General features: G+C 40.1%; 1 protein-coding gene across 1 annotated transcript in view; it reads right to left on the bottom strand.

The window, feature by feature from the left end:
* The window catches only part of gcgra (glucagon receptor a), a 148,004-nt gene extending 123,865 nt beyond the window's left edge, over nucleotides 1-24,139 (bottom strand). The window contains exon 1 of the mRNA XM_063015746.1: nucleotides 23,904-24,139. The gene's annotated coding sequence lies outside the window, so the exon portion shown is untranslated. The remainder of the gene's footprint in view (nucleotides 1-23,903) is intronic.
* Between the last annotated feature and the right edge of the window lie 433 nt (nucleotides 24,140-24,572).

Here is a 24,572-nt window from a genome sequence, read left to right as displayed (position 1 = left end):
AGCTGACATTCGATACAATGTATTTGAGATCCCAGCTCTGATTCCAGCGTGTGTTTTTACTGCTGTGCCACCAGAGCGGTGCACTTGAGGGATGTAACACTCTACCCACGATGCAATACGATTCACGATACTGGGTTCACGATACGATTTTTTCCTGATTTTTTAAACAAAATGAAATTAAAGACAAATTATGACAATGTTTCCTTTTATTATTTCTTTTTTAAAAAATACAATAAAATCTTTTATTTATCTAAACAATGAATGTCCTTTTATTTCTGAGGTAGGTACAAACTATGCAAAACAATGCTGCACATTTCCCTTTTTGTGTAAAAAAAATTAAATTTGAAATTAAATTTTAAAACAAATCCCACTTTACAAATAAAGAAAGTATCCTCACATCAATAAATCTGGCAGAAAAAGTCCAAAACTGACAACCTTGTAGTGACGTCAACCAGGTGAGGTGAATAGCGCCAGTGCCCTCTGCTGTTAAAAGTGAATATCGAATCATTATACATGTAAACCGATTTGAATCGTTACACATGGAAATCAATTTTTAACCTTCTTGTGGTGCATCATTACATCCCTAGTTTTACACATTCACACTGTCTGTTATGGGTCTGTCTCAAAACCTAATAAGCTGCCTTGATGTCCACTGCCTATCAATTTTTTGTGAGGGATTTATGCTGGGATTGCCTTTGTGGCTGAGAAAGCATGTGATGCTCACTTGCTATTCAGTCAGAATATCAGTCAGAATAAGGCATCTTAGTAGGCAGCATTTTTAGACATCTACAAAGTAAGACAAGCTTCTTTTGGGAGCTCGCATAGGATGACTACAAATGCACAGAGACTGTAGGTTCAAGGAACTAACACTGTCATATGTGCCCCCTCCCCCTTCCTGCTGGCCATTGGTATGGCAGGTGGGCATGTTACTGTAACTCTCCCCCCACCCCAAGCTATATGGCAGGGTGGCCTGTAACACCAGGAAACCAAAATGGAGAACTTGGAACAGAAGAATGCCCATGGAAGCTGCACAAACAAAAAGCTGCTAATTTCAAACAGCTTTCAGAAATAAGAGTTGAAGAAGGTTAGCAAGGGAGCTAGCAGAAAAGACAGGGAGTACCTCCCCAGGTGTACACAGTAACTCCACGCTGATGAGCATGCATTGGAGTGTAGATCAAAGAGAACTACACTTTCCATCAACCTGAGCACATGCACCACATTCTCCCCCCACTTTCAGCCTGATGTTGGCATGGCAGGTTGGGCTGTTACAGGGGAAAATGACTATAAATTGTTAAACTATGAGAGACAAAATGAGAAAAAAAAATCCAGGAAATCACATTGTAGGATTTTTAAAGAATTTATTTGTAAATTATGGTGGAAAAGAAGTATTTGGTCAATAACAAACAAGCAAGATTTCTGGCTCTCACAGACCTGTAACTTCTTCTTTAAGAAGCTCTTCTGTCCTCCACTCGTTACCTGTATTAATGGCACCTGTTTGACCTCGTTATCTGTATAAAAGACACCTGTCCACAGCCTCAAACAGTCAGACTCCAAACTCAACCATGGCCAAGACCAAAGAGCTGTCGAAGGACACCAGGAAGAAAATTGTAGACCTGCACCAGGCTGGGAAGAGTGAATCTACAATAGGCAAGCAGGTTGGTGTGAATAAATCAACTGTGGGAGCAATTGTAAGAAAATTGAAGACATACAAGACCATTGATAATCTCCCTTGGGGTCAAGATCTCATCCCGTGGGGTCAAAATGATCATGAGAACGGTGAGCAAAAATCCCAGAACTAAACGCAGGGACCTGATAAATGACCTGCAGAGAGCTGGGACCAAAGTAACAAAGGCTACCATCAGTATACACACTACGCCAAGAGGGACTCAAATCCTGCAGTGCCAGGCGTGTCCCCCTGCTTAAGCCAGTACATGTCCAGGCCCGTCTGAAGTTTGCCAGAGAGCATATGGATGATCCAGAAGAGGATTGGGAGAATATAATGTGGTCAGATGAAACCAAAATGGAACTTTTTGGTAAAAACTCAACTCGTCGTGTTTGGAGGAAGAAGAATGCTGAGTTACACCATATCTACTGTGAAGCATGGGGGTGGAAACATCATGCTTTGGGGCTGTTTTTCTGCAAAGAGGACAGGACGACTGATCCGTGTTAAGGGAAGAATGAACGGGGCCATGTATCGTGAGATTTTAAGCCAAAACCTCCTTCCATCAGTGAGAGCATTGAAGATGGAACGTGGCTGGGTCTTCCAGCATGACAATGATCCCAAACACACCGCTCGGGCAACGAAGGAGTGGCTCCGTAAAAAGCATTTGAAGGTCCTGGAGTGGCCTAGCCAGTCTCCAGACCTCAACCCCATAGAAAATTTGTGGAGTCCGTGTTGCCCAGCGACAGCCCCAAAACATCACTGCTCTAGAGGAGATCTGCATGGAGGAATGGGCCAAAATACCAGCTACAGTGTGTGCAAACCTGGTGAAGACTTACAGGAAACGTTTGACCTCTGTCATTGCCAATAAAGGTTATGTTACAAAGTATTGAGTTGAACTTTTGTTATTGACCAAATACTTATTTTCCACCATAATTTACAAATAAATTCTTTAAAAATCCTACAATGTGATTTCCTGGATTTTTTTTTCTCATTTTGTCTCTCATAGTTGAAGTGTACCTATGATGAAAATTACAGACCTCTCTCATCTTTCTAAGTAGGAGAACCTGCAAAATACTTTTTGGCCCCACTGTATGTGATATAGTTAAAGCCCTACCAAATTAATCGGTCACGAACCATAATATGAGCCTTTTCCCATGTAATATGCAATTTACTGTGAAATTCAAAATGTAAGGTTTGTGTTTAGCAATTTAATGTTTTTCATTCGCGTAGCATTCAAGTGCCTCACATTTACTGGTTTATTTGTATTTGCACTATGAGGCAGTCCTAGCAATCCTACGGCAATTAAGTTAGCAATCGCTTGATGTAGAAGTCTAAAGCAGCTAAAAACACGATTTAAGTAACTGAGTTTGGAAAACTCCCAACCAATTCTGAGAACGTGGGTGGGGGGTGTCAAAACACGGACGAGTATATTCGAACATGAAGCCTCGCAACGTCGCTGAATGTTCTAGGTTTACATTCAACAAGGCACGGTGTCTAAGTGGGTAGCACTGTCGCTTCACAGGAATAAGGTCCTGGGTTCGATCCCCAGGTGGGGTGGTCTGGGTCCTTTCTGTGTGGAGTTCGCATGTTCTCCCTGTGTCTGCGTGGGTTTTCTCCGGGAGCTCCGGTTTCCTCCCACAGTCCAAAAACATGCAAGTGAGGTGAATTGGAGACACTAAATTGTCCATGACTGTGTTTGATATTAAACTTGTGAACTGATAAACCTTGTGTGAAGATAAACTACCGTTCCTGTCATAAATGTAACCAAAAGTGTAAAACATGACGTTAAAATCCTAATAAACAAACAAACATTCAATTTGTAAGGTGTATTGTAGCTTATATTTATTCTATCATTTAATGACTGCCGAGAAATGTGGCATAATCTGTGATTTTTGAAAATGAGGTCTGTGAGATTAAGCACACTTGCTGTTCTTTCCTGTTAGTAGTTGTCTCTAACAGCCTACATGTATGACCAGAGGGGCTGTGTGTCACCCTACAGGACAACGACTATAACAATTATATAATGACACAATTTATAAGTGAGTAGAGGTAAATTTACTAGCTGAGCTGAGACCAGAATCACTGTTCTGTTTTGACAGATCTAATCAATTCACGGAGCTAATCTATTTAACACGGCACAAAGAGAAAATGGGGCATAATTGCCAATAAAACTCAAGCTGGTAAGCCAATGCTAATTAAATAAGAAGCTAGTAACTCTTCCCTATGTGTTCCCAGCCTGCTATTACAGCTCATGCTATTACAATGCACACACGCACACACTCCTGCCAGAGCTGCTTGTTAGCAAACACTAGACAAACACACAGCACACGTTGGCCTAATTAGCTTAGGCTATGAGAGCTATTGCTCCTGTGAGTGCCGTAAAAAATTTCGTAAACCGCTTGTTAACACTGTGACTGCTGTATGATCCGAGTTAACCATTTACCATTTACATGATCTGTAACATGCGCTACATGGCTGAAATTATGTGACCATCTGACCATGTGTTTGTTTCATATCCTGTTCCAGAACTATGGTTGTTAACATGCTACTCCCATACCTGTGTAGCTCATCAACCACTCTTCTGTTGAGGCTTTACAAGAGCAGTGGTTTTCAAGGGCAGTGGTTAAGGTACTGGACCACTCATTGGAAGGTTGCTGGATCAATCCTACTGCTGCCAAAATGCCACTGTTGGGCCCCTGAGCAACCCCCTTAACCTTCAGTTGCTCAAATTGTATTCAGTCATAACTAAGTTGCTTTGGACAAAAAAGCATCTGCCAAAAATCTTACACAAATGTAAGATTTTGGACTGTCTAAAGGAATTTGTGCCCATAAGATGACATTCTGTTTCATCTAGAACAGTAACATGAACATAAAAAACAAGACCACAAAAAGTGTAGCATTTAAAATGATTAACCAAAGAAAGTAAAAAGCTGAGAGTCTATTACAGCTAAATATGCTTATTAAGTATATACACCGATCAGCCATAACATTAAAACCACCTCCTTGTTTCTACACTCGCTGTCCATTTTATCAGCTCCACTTACCATATAGAAGCACTTTGTAGTTCTACAATTACTGACTGTAGTCCATCTGTTTCTCTGCATGCTTTGTTAGCCCCCTTTCATGCTGTTCTTCAATGGTCAGGACTCTCCCAGGACCACTACAGAGCAGGTATTATTTAGGTGGTGGATGATTCTTAGCACTGCAGTGACACTGACATGGTGGTGGTGTGTTAGTGTGTGTTGTGCTGGTATGAGTGGATCAGACACAGAAGCGCTGAAGGAGTTTTTAAACACCTCAGTGTCCCTGCTGGACTGAGAATTGTCCACCAACCAAAAATATATCCAGCCAACAGCACCCTGTGGGCAGCGTCCTGTGACCACTGATGAAGGTCTAGAAGATGACCAACTCAAACAGCAGCAATAGATGAGCGATCGTCTCTGACTTTACATCTACAAGGTGGACCAACTAGGTAGGAGTGTCTAATAGAGTGGACAGTAAGTGGACACGGTATTTAAAAACTCCAGCAGCATTGCTGTGTCTGATCCACTCATACCAGCACAACACACACCAACACACCACCACCATGTCAGTGTCACTGCAGTGCTGAGAATTATCCACCACCTAAATAATACCTACTTTGTGGTGGTCCTGTGGGGGTCCTGACCATTAAAGAACAGGGTGAAAGCAGACTAAAAAGGTATGAAGAGAAACAAATGGAATACAGCCAGTAACTGTAGAGCTACAAAGTGCTTCTATATGGTAAGTGGAGCTGATAAAATGTACAGTGAGTGTAGAAACAGGTAGATGGTTATAATGTTATGGCTGATCAGTGTATATATATATATATATATATAGATATATATATATATATATATATATATATATATATATATATATAGATATATATAGAGAGAGAGAGAGAGAGAGAGAGAGAGAGAGAGAGAGAGAGAGAGAGAGAGAGAGAGAGAGAGCATTGGGTAATATATCCAAATCAAATTTTACACATACTCATGTGTGCAATGTTTAATATTATTTAGCTATTATCATAAGACTCTCTCTAGACAGGTGCACCCGAGAGCAGCCAAGCACATTTTGGCATGACACCCCTGTTGGGTAACGTTAGTGTGACCATAGTCCATTTTCCTGGACATGTCCTCTTTTTTGGAACTAAAAAATGCGTCCGGCCAGTATTTCTAAATCACCAAAAATGTCTGGGATTCAGCTTTTGTATTCTGCACACGCTGTTCTTTCTGTGTTTTGCACTGATTTTACCTTTCTCTTAAGGTCCTGCCTTCTCACACCTCTTAAAAAGTGCAAATGAAAATTCACAGATGAATTACAGAAAATATGTGTTTTTGTCTTGTTCTGAATCTTTCAGAGCAGGATGCATGACCTGCAAAGCTGACACATACGTGTCAGTGTCAAATAAAGGTGCCAGTTCAGCAAAACACAAAAGTGCAGCTAAAGGAGAGATTTCGACCAGATAACACAGAAGATGTTGTTCCTGCTGCAGAGTTAGTTTTTGCATTTCACACCACGAAGCATTACAACAGCTACAGGTCAATGGACTGCACGTCTGCCTTGTTAAAAAGTCTTTCCCTGATTCTGAAACACTGTAAACATGTCCAAATGCACGTACTAAGATATAGGTAATTGTAAACACTGTGATAGCGCCACATTCTGGTGAAATAGCTCTACTGATGAACTATTTAATTTGTCGTTTTGATTGTTTAGGACCAAACGCTGAAAAAAGGGAATACGATTATCTGACCATGAAGGCATTTGTTAGTTGTCCTGTTAAGGAGTAGCTGTATGGCGCCCAGGTGGCACAGCGGGATATTCCGCTAGCACACCAGCACTGAGATTCTGAACTCCTCAGTTCGAAACTCGGTGTTGCCACCGGTCGGCTGGGCGCCATCTGGTGGGCATAATTGGCAGTGCCTGCAGCAGATACTAATTGGCAACCAAATCTGCAGGGTGGGGGCCGAACTATGTGTGGGTGGGTGGGTCTTCATACGCTGTGTAAGGACCCTGATTGGCGGGAAAAGACGCCTGTGCAGAATGCAGGGGCGAGAAGAGGAGGGTTGTGCACGTGTCGGTAGAGACGTGTACAGTGACGTGCTTTCCTCGGATGCAATCGGGTGTCCCTCAGCACCGGAAGACAAATTGAGTGTGCTAAATCGGGAGGAAAAATGGAAGAAAATGCATATAAAAAAAGAGTAGCTGTATATTTAGTTTAATAACATAGTTGCATTATTGATGGATTTGTCAAGTATTTAAACCCCTACCCCATACACATTGCCATGGTTTGCCCCCCTGCCTGATCTGCCAAACCTTCCACCCAGTGCAGGTGTCCATTTGCCCCATGCTGTCATCTTTTTTAAAAACCAAAATATGGCCACCCTAGCAACCTAACGTTCTGCACATAAGAGGGTATTGAATTTCTGCTCAGTCAAAAAGAGGTGTGAGAGGTCCCAAGCTCTGCTACGAAAAATATCAACTGTTAGCTTTTAACATTTTCAACTGACGGCAAAAATGTAACAATGGCATATTCATTAGTTATTCACTAATTGCTCAATTACAAACATCTTTAATGGCAACAGTTTGAGGAAGGCCTTTCTCTATGCCAGCATGTGTGTGTTCTGGTGCACAAAGCAAGGTCCATAAAGACATGGTTTGACCAGTTTGGAGTGAAGAAGCTTCGGTCACCTTAACCACATTCACCACATCTGGAATAAACCCTAATGTTGATTGTGAACCAGGCGTTCTCGACAGACGTCACTGCCTGACCACACATGCTCTCTTGACTGAACAGTTACAAATAGGGATGTCCCGATCACGTTTTTTTGTTCCCGATACCGATCCCGATTATTAATTTTGATCCCGATCCGATACCGAGTCTCAAACCGATACTTGTATTTTCTAGATATTGTCTAGATAAGAACTAGATAATACTGTTCACACAGTGCACACTTCAAGTACATTACAGTTATTCAAATTAATCCAATGTATATGTTTAACAACTAAATAGCTCTGCAGTGCTGTAGGGAAAAATGCTGCATCCAAGCTATTGCTTAATGTTTTGTATTTTTACAAAATCAATCAAAATGAGTGAGATAATTACAGTTTTACTTTAAACTTTACATTCGAAGAAAGAAATCTGTTTAATGCAGTGATACACTAAAAATTAACAGAAATCTGTGTAGCAGCTTAACTTCAATATAAGAAAAAAAGTTACTTAAAAGCATTACAGTAAAACCTGAATACCAAAATAAAATGGAAAGGCTCTTTTGTTATGAAGGAAAGCCAGTTTTTAAAGTGCTTGTATTGTGTCAGTGGTTTGATGGACGTTTCTATGCGAAGTGAGTGTGTTTTGACCCTTTGGGGCTTCCATAGTGCATGAAATAGCTACTCTGTCCGCTATTCGGTACCGTAACAGAAGAAGTTAATAAAGTGTTATGCTCCCAACAATATGTGAATATACTGTGTATTTATTTCTTTATTAAACGAGTGCATCACTACGTTGTTTTGTAAATCGGAGTGATCCTTGACTCGCACACCATATAAACAGTAAAATTCTACAGTAATGAACGCAGCTCTGCTCCCACCGCCTCCTGAAACGCTCACAGTGCAAACATTACACGTCGCTGCTGGACTTGTTTCCCTTTCCAATTCAAACTATTTCCACACAGCGGACATGCTGATGTAAAACAAAAGATCGGATTATGATCGGCATTAGTAAAGCCGATTCCGATCAGTTAAAAAATGCCTTGATCGGCCCCGATCCCGATCTTTGAGATTGGATCGGGACATCCCTAGTTACAAAGTATTATAGCTACAACAGGTAGTGGGAGGGGGGCAACTACATATTAATGAACATGGTCTTGGAATAGAATGTCCAACAAGCTCATAGTCTGATGTCCACATACTTTTGCCAGTAGAGTGTATTATAGGAAACTGTTCAACACAGTCAAAACAGTCTGCTCCCTCAGAAGCGCACATTTGTCAGCACATTAGTGTAGTTTCAAAACAACCCACATTTCAAGGTACACTTTGTCCACACACATGTCCAAAGTCTGTCCGGGGTGGGGGATGGGGTCATATGGCTCACAGCTTCTCCTGAAATAATACATTGATAAATAAATGCTCAGCTTGTTTACTTATACATTTATCTTTTAATAGATCTCTATTAGAAACATGATGAACTGTTGCAGTTTTAAACTGACACACATACTGATAGGAGACACTAGTCACTGTGTGTGTGTGTGTGTGTGTGTGTGTGTGTGTGTGTGTGTGTGTATGTTTTCTACATTAACTGTACCACAAAATCATTCAGTGATATGTGATTGATAAAAGCTTGAGGAAATGTAAAAACAGTGTTGGGAAATGCCACTGCTGTGCATAAATAACCAATGAACACCGCCGTTCAGAAAAAGCGCTGCAAGCAGAATCACCTGAATCACTTTAACCACAGAATAACAGTCAAATCATTTATTTGTCATGTACACAGTCATACACAGTACAACTGGCAGTGGAATGCTTTTGTGACTGCTCGGCCACATTAATAATTAGTACAATATTGGACAAAAAATATATTTATATTGAAAAAAGAAATAGCAGGATATTCAGCTAGCACACCAGCACTGAGATTCTGAACTCCCGAGTCGGCTGGGCACCCACTTGCGAGCATAATTGACAGTGCCTAAAGCAGACAAAATTTTCCATTTAAAGTGTGCTGGGAGAATGAAAGACCAGACTAATGTGGGTAGGGTCTTCGACACTGTGTAAGGACCTTGGTAAGTAGCCCGAGGCACCTGTACAGAAAGTGGAGGAGCGCGGAGAAAAGTGCGTGGCTCTCTAAATATTGATATACACCGATCAGCCATAACATTAAAACCAAATCCTTGTTTCTACGCACTGTCCATTTTATCAGCTCCACTTACCATATAGAAGCACTTTGTAGTCCTACAATTACTGACTGTAGTCCATCTGGTTCTCTGCATGCTTTTTAAAACTGCTTTCACCCTGTTTTTCAATGGTCAGGACCCCCACAGGACCACCACAGAGCAGGTATTATTTAGATGGTGGACCATCAGCACTGCAGTGACACTAACATGGTGGTGGTGTGTTAGTGTGTGTTGTGCTGGTATGAGTGGATCAGACACAAAAGTGCTGATGGAGTTTTTAAACACCTCACTGTCACTGCTGGACTGAGTATAGTCCACCAATTAAAAATATCCAGCCAACAGCGCCCTGTGGGCAGCGTCCTGTGACCACTGATGAAGGTCTAGAAGATGACCAACTCAAACAGCAGCAATAGATGAGTGACTGTCTCTGAGGTGGACCAACTAGGTAAAAGTGTCTAATAGAGTGAACAGTGAGTGGACTCCAGCAGTGCTGCTGTGTCTGATCTACTCATATACCAGCACAACACACACTAACACACCACCACCATGTCATTGTCACTGCAGTGCTGAGAATGATCCACCACCTACATAATACCTGCTCTGTAGTGGTCCTGTGGGGGTCCTGACCATTGAAGAACAGGGTGAAAGCAGGCTAAAAAGTATGTAGAGAAATAGATGGACTACAGTCAGTAATTGTAAAACTACAAAGTGCTTCTATATGGTAAGTGGAGCTGATAAAATGGACAGTAAGTGTAAAAACAAGGAGGTGGTTTTAATGTTATGGCTAATCAGTGTATATCTATATATATATATATATATAGGGGTTGAGGGCCCGAATAGCTTGTGGGAAAAACCTCCTTCTTATCCAACCCCATGTTAAGACCTCCAGTGATGTGATGCAACAAAGCGACCAGCTGTCTTTCATTTTCAATTAAAGCTGCTGATTTCTGGCAACAGGAGGTGAAGCGAATGTTAGCAATGCAAAGTGAGTGGAGTCTGCAATGTGAAAGTTTAACTTCATGCAAATTAGGAGCAAAGCAATGGGTTGATTACCAATAGGAATTGAGCACTGAGCAAAGCAGTACGTGCTTTATCTCCACCACCACGAATCCAGTTCCCACTAGAGAGGGAAGAGAACCACATTGTTGTGGTGTTAAATCTTCCACAAATAGACGGCGGTGATCATAATGAACAAACTCAGCTTTCTTATCATGACTGAACAGACAGTGATGGACTATGACTAAGTTGTGATCAAATTGTTTTTTCTATACGCTCTGAAGGTAAGGTAAACTGTAATGCCATGCCATTTGTATATTTTTTTTTGCTTGGTGCCAATTAAACCATGGCAACCAAACACCCCGCAGGCGATGACGCTTCAGCAGATCCTTAAAGTCCTGAAAATGCAAAGTAGGGTCTCCATGGTTTGAACTTGTTTGTCCAGCTTAATTGGATTCTGGGGAATTCTGAAGGCACATGAACTCCTTCAACTTTTTGTCATGCTCCACAAACACTTCCTGATCCATTTTTACAGTGTTGCAGGGTCTATCTAGCTGGCTTCTGAGGCCACTGCCATAAGTGTCACCATAAAGAGGTGTACTTGGTTTGTGATACTGTTTAGGTAGGTTGTACTGGTCAAAGTAGCACCCATATGAATGCAACTCTAGATTGCCAAGCAGAACATTGCTGGCACCTAGAACATCACACTGCTGCCACTGGTGCCATCTTTTCCCCAAGAAAACTGATGTACACACACCCAGTCTTTAAAATAATGTAAAAAATATATATAATTCATCAAATGAAACCACCTTTTTTCCATTACTCCATGGTTCAGTTCCGAAGCTTATGTGCCCATTGTACACCAATCAGGAATAACATTATGACCACCTTCCTAATATTGTGTTGGTCCCCCTTTTGCTGCCAAAACAGCCTTGCAACTGTGATGCACTGTGTATTCTGACACCTTTCTATCAGAACCAGCATTAACTTCTTCAGCAATTTGAGCCACAGTAGCTCGTCTGCTGGATCGAACCACACGGGCCAGCCTTCCCTCCTCACATGCATCAATGAGCCTTGGCCGCCCATGACCCTGTCGCCAGTTTACTGCTGTTCTTTCTCTGGACTACTTTTGATAGATACTGACCACTGCAGACCGGGAACACCCCACAAGAGCTGCAGTTTTGGAGATGCTCTGACCCAGTCGTCTAGCCATCACAATTTAGCCATCAAACTCGCTCAAATCCTTACACACCCATTTTTCCTGCTTCTAACACATCAACTTTGAAGATAAAATGTTCACTTGCTGCCTAATATATCCCACCCACTAACAGGCGCCATGATGAAGAGATAATCAGTGTTATTTACTTCACCTGTCAGTGGTCATAATCCTATGCCTGGTTGGTATATGTGGTTTCTGAAGTAAACAGTGTTAAGTATGGAAGCTATGAAGCCCCATATACAGCAAGTTGTTCTGACACCTCTTTAACAAAGCCAATATTACATTTAAGCAACATTAACGCTACTGTAGCTCTTCTGTGGGATTGGACCAAACGGGCTAGACTTTGTTTCATGTGCATCACTGAGCCTTGGGCACCCATGACCTCGTCCCTCATTCAGCAGTCATCCTTCCTTGGATCATTTTTGGTAGGTACTAACCACTGCATGCTAGGATCACCAGCCAGGACCTGCCAGTTTGGAGAAGATCTGACCCAGTCATCTAGCTATCAGAATTTGGCCATTTTACCTGCATCCAATTCAACACAGCAACTTTGAGAACAGGGTCCTCATTTGCTGCTAGATTTATTCTCCATAATACTTTCTCTCACAGATTTTCTTTCATCAGAAACTGATCCAATCGACCCACATTCCCTGCCCCCACCCTCCCCTTTGTCCTCCAAAATCAGTGCAGTAAATGAAAGTTGCAATGAGATGCGTGATTATTATATAAAAATGCACTGCACCCATAGTAACACAACAATAGTCATGAATTTTAAAACGGCTTAGCTTATATCACCTGAAAATAAATAAAGCTATCAGAGAGTCCAGGAATTCCTAAAAAGTCCCCAACAGAATCTGCTGATTTGCTTTCATGCATCATCCTTCAGAAATGTTTACAAATGTATACGTTTTACATAACAGTTAGCTCAGTGCTGCTCTCCATCCCACATCTTCAGTCAGGTTGAGCCTTGCTTTGTGTACATTTACTCTTAAGCTTTAAACCGTAAGGGTGTAGTAGTTAAATTTTATGCTCTTACTTATCTGTCATATTTTTAAAAGCTGTATAAAATTACATGTGATCAGGATCTTTAGGTTCAAAGCAGCATCACAGCAGATATTGTATCAGCTATTACTAGGGTTGCCAACCGTCCCATAAAATACAGAATCGTTCCTTATTTGGAAACTTAACATGGTGTTCCGTATTGAACTGATACGGGATGCGCTTTGTTCCGTATTTTTATCAGTGGGAGAGAAATGCTGCAGATTAAACTGAGACATGGCGATATGTATGAAACAGAAGGAAACTGCTGCTACAGTGGGAATTAAAAAGTGTTTGGTTATTATTTTACGTAGTATTTACTTTTAGTCTTAGAAACGCTGTGTGTGCGCAGGGATATCAGCATAACAACATGTTCATTACCCCGCTGTTTGAGTAGCTCAACGGGCAGATCGCATTGCGCATATTTTCCAACCTCGGTTTGAATCCGGCTTAGGGTGAAACTAAAGTAACACAAGCAGGGAACCCCCCCCCCCCACCTGATTTTCTCACTGTCCCCTAAGCAATGCAGTCCTGAAATGGGGCTGCATGTCAGTGTGAAGATGGATTATGAACAAATATTGTTTGCACTATTGAGAAAAATTTTTTACATGATGTTGTATGGTTCTGATGTATTATTATAAGGAATGAAAATAATAAATGTGAAACAGCTTTGCATTTTTGCAATTTGCATTTATTCAGTTTGCGTCACACAGATGATGTGTCAGTGAAACGCTTGATTGGCTTTCTAATGAGTTCGTGTTTTACTTTACAACCGGGAAAAGTTTGGAGGTTTTTAATTATTAGCACATTTACAAAATAACGGATTATATTCCTAATGGGACAACACACGGTTATAAATTAAATAGCATCTGGAAGAACATAAGCTAAGTTAAGCAGTGGTTATGATTTTCTTTGCTGTGTTTCGGATTTTGGCCGCTGTGCCGTGATTTATTGTGTGCTTTTGTTTTGCAATGAAAACGAAATGTATTAGTTTAAGCTTTTTAACTGGTACCTTCTTGTTACGGAAATTACATTCATTTGCACAATGACTAGGAAAGTAAAGACACTCAGTAAAACGGCAAAATACAGTTGCTAATCTGTTGTTGTTTTTTATATAAACTTACATATTATTTATTTATTTTAATGCTACATTTTCAATATATGTTTTGTGTATATTATATTGACTCGTGACTTGACTCGGACTCTAGTCTAAAGACTTGTGACTTGACTCGGACTCTAGCCTAAAGACTTGTATTTTGGGACTTGTGAACATCTCTGGCATAAGCAATTGAGGGTTAAGGGCCTTGCTCAACAGTGGCAACCTGGCAGTGGTTGGTTTGAACCAGCAACCTTCTGCTTACTAGTCCAATACCTTAATCACTAGGCTACAACTACCCTAAATTCAGACCAAAATAATATAAATTACATAGATTTTTCATCTCTTGTTACCTGAGTCGCTGATCACTGATCGCCCTGTGTTCACACCGGAAGTGCCATCATTGCATGTGGGAGTTTGGTTGCCATGGTTTAACTGATGGCAAGCAAAACAAGCAAATACCAAAAGAGTACAATGTACTTTACTGCTAGTATCTACAGAGCATATAGAAAAAAAAATGTGATCACAAATCTGATATATTCCTGCCCAGTTTTCACCACAAATCAGACATGTTCCTGCTACAAATGAATTGCTTGTATCTAATTTTTTCTTGTCAACATGAAAAAGAAAACTCTTTGTGATCGCTGCTGTCTATTTGTGTAGGTTTTACACCACGCATGTGTTTCCCTTCCATCTTTAGTAGGATCTATTATCTAAAAATCAAAAATGAAGTGTACTGTTTTATGGTGGTGAAGATAATGAGCATACCGTTCTGCTCAAGACTCAGTTCCTGTTCATTGGTATTTGCCACACAGCTCCTGATATGCATTCCCTTAAACTTTGCTTAACTTTTTTGCACCAATGACTCCACCAGCCTTCTCTCTGCCTCCTGTGTTATCGCATGGATGCCGGTCTGAATGTAAGGTTAGTGTCATGGGGCGATGAGCACCTCGCAACAGTGCACCAAGTGTAACCTGAATTCCAATGGTAGCGCCTACAGCACCATATGTTAAAGTAAAAGAAAAAATTTAAATGTTTAATTTTGTCACACTGATTGCCAACAGATACAAAAAGCAAGCAAAAAACCATGTCTGCTAAACTGATATATCTGATATATCTAAAAGTCAAGGAAGTATACAGCCAAATGGCAACTCAAGGTCACATGACAGGACCACTATGTGACTAAAAAGTTCACTGTCAACAGAACTAAGAACTAATAAGAGCTACATGCAAGTTGTAGCCCACTGGTTAAGGTACTGGACTAGTAATCAGAAGGTCGCTGGTTTAAGCCCCACCACTGCCAGGTTGCTGCTGTTGGGCCCTTGAGCAAGACTTTAACCCTCAATTGCTTAGACTGTATACTGTCACAGAACTGTAAGTCGCTTTGGATAAAAGCGTCTGCTAAATGCCTTAAATGTAAATGTACACATGAGCTTTATTAATTGGGTTTTCAAGACTAAGCAACCACACACATACACATTCTACACAGAAGAAAAGAGGCAATGAAATAAACAGATAAGGTTGTAGTCCTAACTGTGATAGTTATCCAAGTAAAAACAAGAGTAGATGTATTGTGCAATTACACAAATGGTATCCAGTAGCAACAGTGTAATGATGCAGTTGTGCAATTAGACATTTGAACTCTGCTTTATATTATAAAGTTCAAATGATTATCCTAGTAAATCAGAAGATTGCATTGTACAGTCTGATGGCTTAATTCTTATTCATTAGACCTAAAAACCTGGCTAGTGCCGTCCACTCTGCCACCATTACCACTGAGTCCAATGTAAGACAGTGGATAATTTCAGCAAGCATTATACACCAATCAGCCATAACATTAAAACCCCCTCCTTGTTTCTACACTCACTGTCCATTTTATCAGCTCCACTTACCATATAGAAGCACTTTGTAGTTCTACAATTACTGACTGTAGTCCATTTGTTTCTCTGCATGCTTTGTTAGCCCCCTTTCATGCTGTTCTTCAATAGTGAGGACTACAGAGTAGGTATTATTTGGGTGGTGGATCATTCTTAACACTGCAGTGACACTGACATGGTGGTGGTGTGTTAGTGTGTGTTGTGCTGGTATGAGTGGATCAGACACAGCAGCGCTGAAGGAGTTTTTAAACACCTCACTGTCACTGCTGGACTGAGAATAGTCCACCAACCAAAAACATCCAGCCAACAGCGCCCGGTGGGCAGCGTCCTGTGACCACTAATGAAGGTCTAGAAGATGACCAACTCAAACAGCAGCAATAGATGAGCGATCGTCTCTGACTTTACATCTACAAAGTGGATCAGCTAGGTAGGCGTGTCTAATAGAGTTGACAGTGAGTGGACACGGTATTTAAAAACTCCAGCAGCGCTGCTGTGTCTGATCCACTCATACCAGCACAACACACCACCACCATGTCAGTGTCACTGCAGTGCTGAGAATGATCCACCACCTAAATAATACCTGCTCTGTGGTGGTCCTGAGGGGGTCCTGACCATTGAAGAACAGGGTGAAAGCAGGATAAAAAAGGTATGCAGAGAAACAGACAGTAATTGTAGAACTACAAAGTGCTTCTATATGGTAAGTGGAGCTGAAAAAATGGACAGTGCGTGTAGAAACAAGGAGGTGGTTTTAATGTTATGGCTGATCAGTGTACAATAATTCGATGAAGTCTGTTTGTGTCCTTTGTTGTGATACATGAACTAAAAGAACTACAGTCGTAAAAAGCTTAATGAAGCTGACCTCCTACATCGCAGGGTTTATACCGTCTCAAAAAGTAAAGCAGCGATAAAAAACACTAGCACACCAGAGCTGACATTGTCGTTTTGGATCTCAGCTCTGCTATCCGGCAGGCTGGGCGCCTACATAAACAATGAATGGCTGTTGTTCATACATGAAAACTGGACGGGGATTCCACATAACTGATGCAATTCTGACCTCTGCTGACAGAGTCAAGAGATAATGCGTTGATCAGGGTGTGGCTCTCCATACACAAAGCTGATCCACATATGAACACGCCTCATGCAGGTGAAAAGATGCAGTCGGCTACTGCACACGTGTCGGAGGGGGCGTTTGTCAGTCTCTGCTCTTCTCAACCAGGGTGGAGATCAATATCAGAAGAGAGGAAGCATAATGCAATTGGGTAATTGGGTACGCTAAATTCAGGAGAAAAAGGGGAGTAATTGCATAAACAAAACATTGCATGAACAGACTGTCCACATTAGCATGCCATCCCAACTTGTCATTTATGTCTTAATCACATATACGCTTTTTTCTGAATAGTTACAGGAGTTAAAGGGAACTCTTACTTTATCCCATTAAACCACCACAATCTCCTTTATCTTGCTGGTGTTGAGTTGAGGATTTTACACCAGACCATAAAGCTTTTAATTCCAACCTTTCCTCAACGATACACCAGGGTATAACAGTATATTTGATAACTTTTGGCATGTCTCAGTGCCATCCATAAAATCCTAATACTGAGAGAGGCCTGTCAGTTGGGTGGTCAATAATTTAGGACACCAGGGCACCGTCCTCCTGTGCAGCACTTAGTTTGTCTCTTAGTAGAGTGGGCTTAATGGTGCAAAAAAACACTAGGAATAAGCTCTGTGCAAAAGGAAGGTGAGCTGTAGGGGAACTATAGTACTTTACGCACACGCACTGGGATGACATGGGACCAAGTTCGAATCCCAGCTCTGCCATGCAGCAACTTTTGGGCACTTGAACAAGGCCCTTAAGTCTCTCGGCTCCAGAAGCGCTGTACTATGGCTGTACAGATGGACTACAGTCAGTAATTGTAGAACTTCAAAAAGCTTCTCTATGGTAAGTGGAGCTGATAAAATGGACAGTGAGTGTAGAAACAAGGAGGTGGTTTTAATGTTACGGCTGATCAGTGTACAGTTGTATGGAACATTGTCACACCCATCAGAGCAAAATAATGTGGCCATGTTCAAACACAGCGACTGTTCACACGATATTACATTCAAGTAAATTAGGTCTACAAACAAGTAACAATCTTGCATGTGCTTGCATGTTCAGTGTTTTGCAGGTGAAATATCCCACCCACCCTAAATTGAATGTTCTTCTACCCCCTTTGCTAAAACTGCTGTACACCTTCACTCTAAAGCTACCTAAAATGTGAAAGAATTTCATAATGAGGAATGGGTCAAATTGCTTTATCCAAAAATGCTGGCTGTTAACATTTCCCAAATATGACTCAATCAAGTACTAAACACAAAAGATAAATATTAAGGACATTGCTGACATTTCTGTTTTGAACTGCTAGTTTAGGTAGATACAAATGTACTTCTTAGCTACACTTACACTCACTGAGCACTTTATTAGGTATACCTATCTGGTCCATAAGCTACACCTACCCTACAGTAAAACTAGAATGGTCTACCACTGGTCCTATAGAGAATGACAAATAAATGTGTTTGATTAATTATGTATGAGGGGTAACAAACTTACAGCAACATATGATCTACAGTCAGTAATTGTGTACCCACAAATAAGATAAAGCAGATAAAGCTTTAAAAAAAAGTATGAATGTACGTATCAAATAAGTGTACCTAATAAAGTGCTCAGTGGGTGTAGTTTATAAAATAATCATTTAATGTATGTATCAGTTGGGTGGACCTAATGCAGTCCTCAATACTGCTAGGCAAATCACAGTCATTAAGTCCTACTAAATTTTTGTCCTCTCTCTAATTGTGTCAGGTGTGATGACAAAGCGGTCAACCTCTTAGAATAACAGTCACCTACCATTGATTGAATGACCATATTTGGATTCAAGATCCAGATTTGAGTGTAGAAGATCTACTAAAGTGTTTGGTTTAGGTGCATGGTGACTAGAGATAACTAGAGACTTTAATATATTTACATCAATTTACATTTTATAACCTGCCTTTATGTAAAAAAATATACATTCAGCTATTATAACCAGTTCAGTTTCATCTGATAATGAGCTCTGCATTGGGAATTTGTATTTAACTGCACACTTGTGTAGCATACTAAAAAGTGTATTTAAATCCATTATATACTACTACTATTTTGACATACTGTTTATTACAGCAGTACGCAGTTTCACACTAAAGCAGTGACTCCTCATCTCCATAGTAACTGCATCACCTTGTACCACAAGCAATGAGCCAGATTGTTTTAATTGCACTTGACTAAAAAACAGCCTTGATATAATTTGTGCTAAACTGTGTGCCAAAGTTGTTAGGTTGTTTTTTTTATGTCGTACATTTTCAGTCTTACACCGAGAACAATGAAAGGACTACAGCAATGCCAAATCTAGTATTTATCTCATTTACATACACCTAATTATATTTATGAGATAATTACCAATAACATAATGGACTAAATCTGGAGGGTAGTAGACATAGCCAATCCTGTCTATGTAGATGCCCAGCTGGCCGATAGCACTGCTAAGATTCGAAACTGTGTAATAAACCACTGTGCCACCTGAGCACCAAATGTAACTTCATGACAAATTATTAACCCCTGTGAAAAAAACACAGTTTTGTAATTGAACCAAAGCACAGCCCTTCTTACAGAAATGTTCTGTACAGATAAGCATCAAACAATGAAGTTTTATATTCACCTAGCAACTTAATTCAATAAATATATTCATTCACAAGGAAAAAACACTTTCGTATAAAGCATATTTGTAGGATCCTGCTGCACTTGCACATTTTAACCTATGTTATTTTCACAATAAGGGTTGTTCTTTGGTTCAATCACAAAGCAGTGTTTTTTTCACAGGGGATAATAATTTGTCATGAAGAGGCTTATTACACGGTTTTGTATCTCAGAAGTGCTATCGGCCGGCTGAGCATCTGTATAGACAGGATAGTCTATGTCTAAGCTAGGTTATTTTTATACAGTAATGGATGACTCTAATTGAAGTTGTATTTCTTTACAAACAAACCTCAATTAAGCCTTAACCTATGTTAAAATGTGCTGTATGCTGTCTTATAATTGTATATTGATAATCATACAAATACAAGTATTTTTTAATATACATATAATACAGAGATAAGCAACCTTATCATGCATTCTGAAAAGTAACTTGTCATAGTAAAATAAATGCAATTAATTAAACTTGACTGTAATTACACTTGATTGTCAATACTGCAATATGTACAAGACATACAGAGGATTGAAACTGTGTTGCTCTTATACCCATGGTGCAGCAATAAACACTAAATAAACACTAAACGTAAAATATATGAAACATACATGAATTGAATAAACACACTAAACGCAAAATGCAAAAGATATCTGAATTAATATATATATGTATATATATACAGTGTATCACAAAAGTGAGTACACCCCTCACATTTCTGCAGATATTTAAGTATATCTTTTCATGGGACAACACTGACAAAATTACACTTTGACACAATGAAAAGTAGTCTGTGTGCAGCTTATATAACAGTGTAAATTTATTCTTCCCTCAAAATAACTCAATATACAGCCATTAATGTCTAAACCACCGGCAACAAAAGTGAGTACACCCCTAAGTGAAAGTTCCTGAAGTGTCAATATTTTGTGTGGCCACCATTATTTCCCAGAACTGCCTTAACTCTCCTGGGCATGGAGTTTACCAGAGCTTCACAGGTTGCCACTGGAATGCTTTTCCACTCCTCCATGACGACATCATGGAGCTGGCGGATATTCGAGACTTTGCGCTCCTCCACCTTCCGCTTGAGGATGCCCCAAAGATGTTCTATTGGGTTTAGGTCTGGAGACATGCTTGGCCAGTCCATCACCTTTACCCTCAGCCTCTTCAATAAAGCAGTGGTCGTCTTAGAGGTGTGTTTGGGGTCATTATCATGCTGGAACACTGCCCTGCGACCCAGTTTCCGGAGGGAGGGGATCATGCTCTGCTTCAGTATTTCACCGTACATATTGGAGTTCATGTGTCCCTCAATGAAATGTAACTCCCCAACACCTGCTGCACTCATGCAGCCCCAGACCATGGCATTCCCACCACCATGCTTGACTGTAGGCATGACACACTTATCTTTGTACTCCTCACCTGATTGCCGCCACACATGCTTGAGACCATCTGAACCAAACAAATTAATCTTGGTCTCATCAGACCATAGGACATGGTTCCAGTAATCCATGTCCTTTGTTGACATGTCTTCAGCAAACTGTTTGCGGGCTTTCTTGTGTAGAGACTTCAGAAGAAGACCCTTCTGGGGTGACAGCCATGCAGACCAATTTGATGTAGTGTGCGGCGTATGGTCTGAGCACTGACAGGCTGACCCCCCACCTTTTCAATCTCTGCAGCAATGCTGACAGCACTCCTGCGCCTATCTTTCAAAGACAGCAGTTGGATGTGAAGCTGAGCACGTGCACTCAGCTTCTTTGGACGACCAACGCGAGGTCTGTTCTGAGTGGACCCTGCTCTTTTAAAACGCTGGATGATCTTGGCCACTGTGCTGCAGCTCAGTTTCAGGGTGTTGGCAATCTTCTTGTAGCCTTGGCCATCTTCATGTAGCGCAACAATTCGTCTTTTAAGATCCTCAGAGAGTTCTTTGCCATGAGGTGCCATGTTGGAACTTTCAGTGACCAGTATGAGAGAGTGTGGGAGCTGTACTACTAAATTGAACACACCTGCTCCCTATGCACACCTGAGACCTAGTAACACTAACAAATCACATAACATTTTGGAGGGAAAATGACAAGCAGTGCTCAATTTGGACATTTAGGGGTATAGTCTGTTAGGGGTGTACTCACTTTTGTTGCCGGTGGTTTAGACATTAATGGCTGTATATTGAGTTATTTTGAGGGAAGAATAAATTTACACTGTTATATAAGCTGCACACAGACTACTTTTCATTGTGTCAAAGTGTCATTTTGTCAGTGTTGTCCCATGAAAAGATATACTTAAATATCTGCAGAAATGTGAGGGGTGTACTCACTTTTGTGATACACTGTATATATATATATATATTGTCCCCGATATATACACATGTCCCCGATATTAACATCCAAGACAGTAAAGTGACATAAGGCAAAGTCTGTGGGTATGACCGGTGCAATTATAAACAGTAGTGCAAATTGAATGAGCTTGTAGACCGATTACATTTTAAATAAGGGTCTGTAATATTAGACCAAATTACTGGATCAGTTTAATCCAAACACAATCTATGGACATACAAGTGCATTATAAATTTACTAATCTAAAATAAGTATTTGTTGTTTTTGTTCAAACAGTATTTTGTGCTATTTCAACCACCACTATAAACAAAATCCAAAATAATTGGTCTTCTGTATGGTAGTAGTACTGTACATACAATAGGCTAGAATAATCAGAACACATTATATAGCAGCTTAATAACTTGTTTAACATGGATGGATGGATGGATGGATGGATGGATGGATGGATGGATGGATGGATGGATGGATGGATGGATGGATGGATGGATGGATAGATAGATAGATAGATAGATAGATAGATAGATAGATAGACCCTTAAGTTACGAACGGTTTACCATACGAACATTTCGGGTTACGAACGATCTTTTTCAATTTAACGTACGAACAAATTTCGGATTACGAACTGAAATTCGTGAAACACGTGACGTCACGCACAAGTTGACTCAGACCGTCTCTCTATATATATATATACAGTGAGCGAACATTCGGACAGCGGACTGTGTTTTTTTTCGGTGTTTTCTTTATATTTTGTAAAATTCAATATTAAAACGTCCCCAAAGAATGTGCAGAGAAAACTTAGTGGTAAGAAAATGAACAAATCTATTATATTTGTTGTGTTGTATAATTACTCCTGCCAGTAGCTGTCACTGTGTATCAGACAGCGGGGACAGTGAGTGAGAGAGAAAAAGGAAGTTATTATTTCGTGCAATTACACCTACAAAATACAACACTATTGAAATAAAGAAGGAAATAATAGAGAAATATGAGAGTTATCGTTGTTTCTGGTAGATACATTTTATAAAATGTATTATGGTGTATGGTACAGCACATATACTGTACTGAAATGTGATGTGTTTTTTATGTCTAGAACTACTGTGTATTGTTCATTATTGTTTATTACAGGAATGTCTATTCTATAATTTAAGATTTAAGGGAAAATATACTTGTATTTATAACAAAAATACCATTTAAGACATAAGAAAGGTTAGGTAAGGGGGTGGTTTGGGAGGTCTGACACAGATTAATTCTATTTACATTATTTCTTATGGGAAAAATAGGTTTAACTAACGAACATTTTGACTTAAGAACAGCCCTTCGGAACCAATTAAATTCGTAAGTCAAGGGTCTACTGTACTATATTTATCCTGAAGGAAATAATTGAAAAATAATGCATTTACAAACAATAGGAAAACTGGTACAAAATACATTTGCTACCAAATGACAAAAAGTACTGACACCTGACAATTCTTAGAATATTTGAAAAATAGAAAATATGGTGTTTATATTGCAGGATGTTAACATGCAGGATGCATTACATGTTTATCAAAACAGTAAAATGTGCCTTTCTTTTTTATCTAAAAACACTTTTAAATAGTTAAATTGTCAATGTGCTTGACAGACAATGCATTTTAATATGAAACTGGGACTGTGTAACTGAGAAATAGGAAATCAATACTGCAGTATAAACACCACCTTTTTCTATTTTTCGAATATTCTAAGAATTGTCAGGTGTCAGTACTTTTTGTCAGTACTTTAACTCCATTGTTCTAACGGTATCAAATGTGTTTTGCACCAGTTTTCTACTGTTTGTAAATGCATTATTCTTCGTAAAAAATAACTCACATTGTTTCCACTTCTTGGCTGAACAAATTGTGTATTGTTGTGTATTTTAAAACCGTTAACGCAAACTTTTCGCCATATTCCATTCAATTCTTTTAACTATCTGTCCAAACATTATTAAAATACATGTTATTAAAGCAACTATCAAACAAAAAGCTGAAAAACAAACAATAATAAACTTGGTACCTTGGTAGTGGCTCGTTCGTTCACTTGGCTGGCGCGTGTCGAATCCTCCTCGCGCCGCCGTTTATTTCACAGGGAAGTTTACAGACGCGAGCAGCATCGCCTCACTCAGCTCCTAATCCACTTCTGAACGCAAACCTCAAGCTGAATCCGGTAAAGTTCTACTTGTAACTTTTCTGCGTGTAGTTTGTATTTAGCTGTGCTTTGGTGAGAAGAGACGGACGGACGCACCGACGCGCTCTGAGTCGATCAAAGTGAAGCGCGAGCAGCACTGCGGTGCGCCTATTTGGCACCGTCTGACGTCACCGCTCCGTGACAATAATCGAACCAAACTGAACTACAGAGAAAAACAGTTATAAAGAGACAATATAGTCAGACATGCACAACCCCAAATCAGAAAAAGTTGGGACAGTATGGAAAATGCAAATAAAATAAAAATGCTGTTGCACATCTTAAGACGTGTTTGTAGGAAGAATGGGACAAAATAAAAGCTGAAACACTAAATCACTTGGTCTCCTCGGTGAAAAGGAATAGCAACATTACAAAGTGGTAAATGCTTTACTGTCCCAACTTTTTTTGGAATGTGTTGCAGGCCTGAAATGCAGGAATGGATGTTTATTAATAAATGAAATGAAGTTGACCAGATAAAACATGAAATATCTCAGGTTCATC

The sequence above is a fragment of the Trichomycterus rosablanca genome, chromosome 2 (genome assembly GCF_030014385.1).
Source record: "Trichomycterus rosablanca isolate fTriRos1 chromosome 2, fTriRos1.hap1, whole genome shotgun sequence".
NCBI classification, from domain to species: Eukaryota; Metazoa; Chordata; class Actinopteri; order Siluriformes; family Trichomycteridae; genus Trichomycterus; species Trichomycterus rosablanca.
The sequence above is the reverse complement of the archived record's forward strand: the minus strand, read 5'-3'. Positions and strand labels throughout refer to the sequence as shown.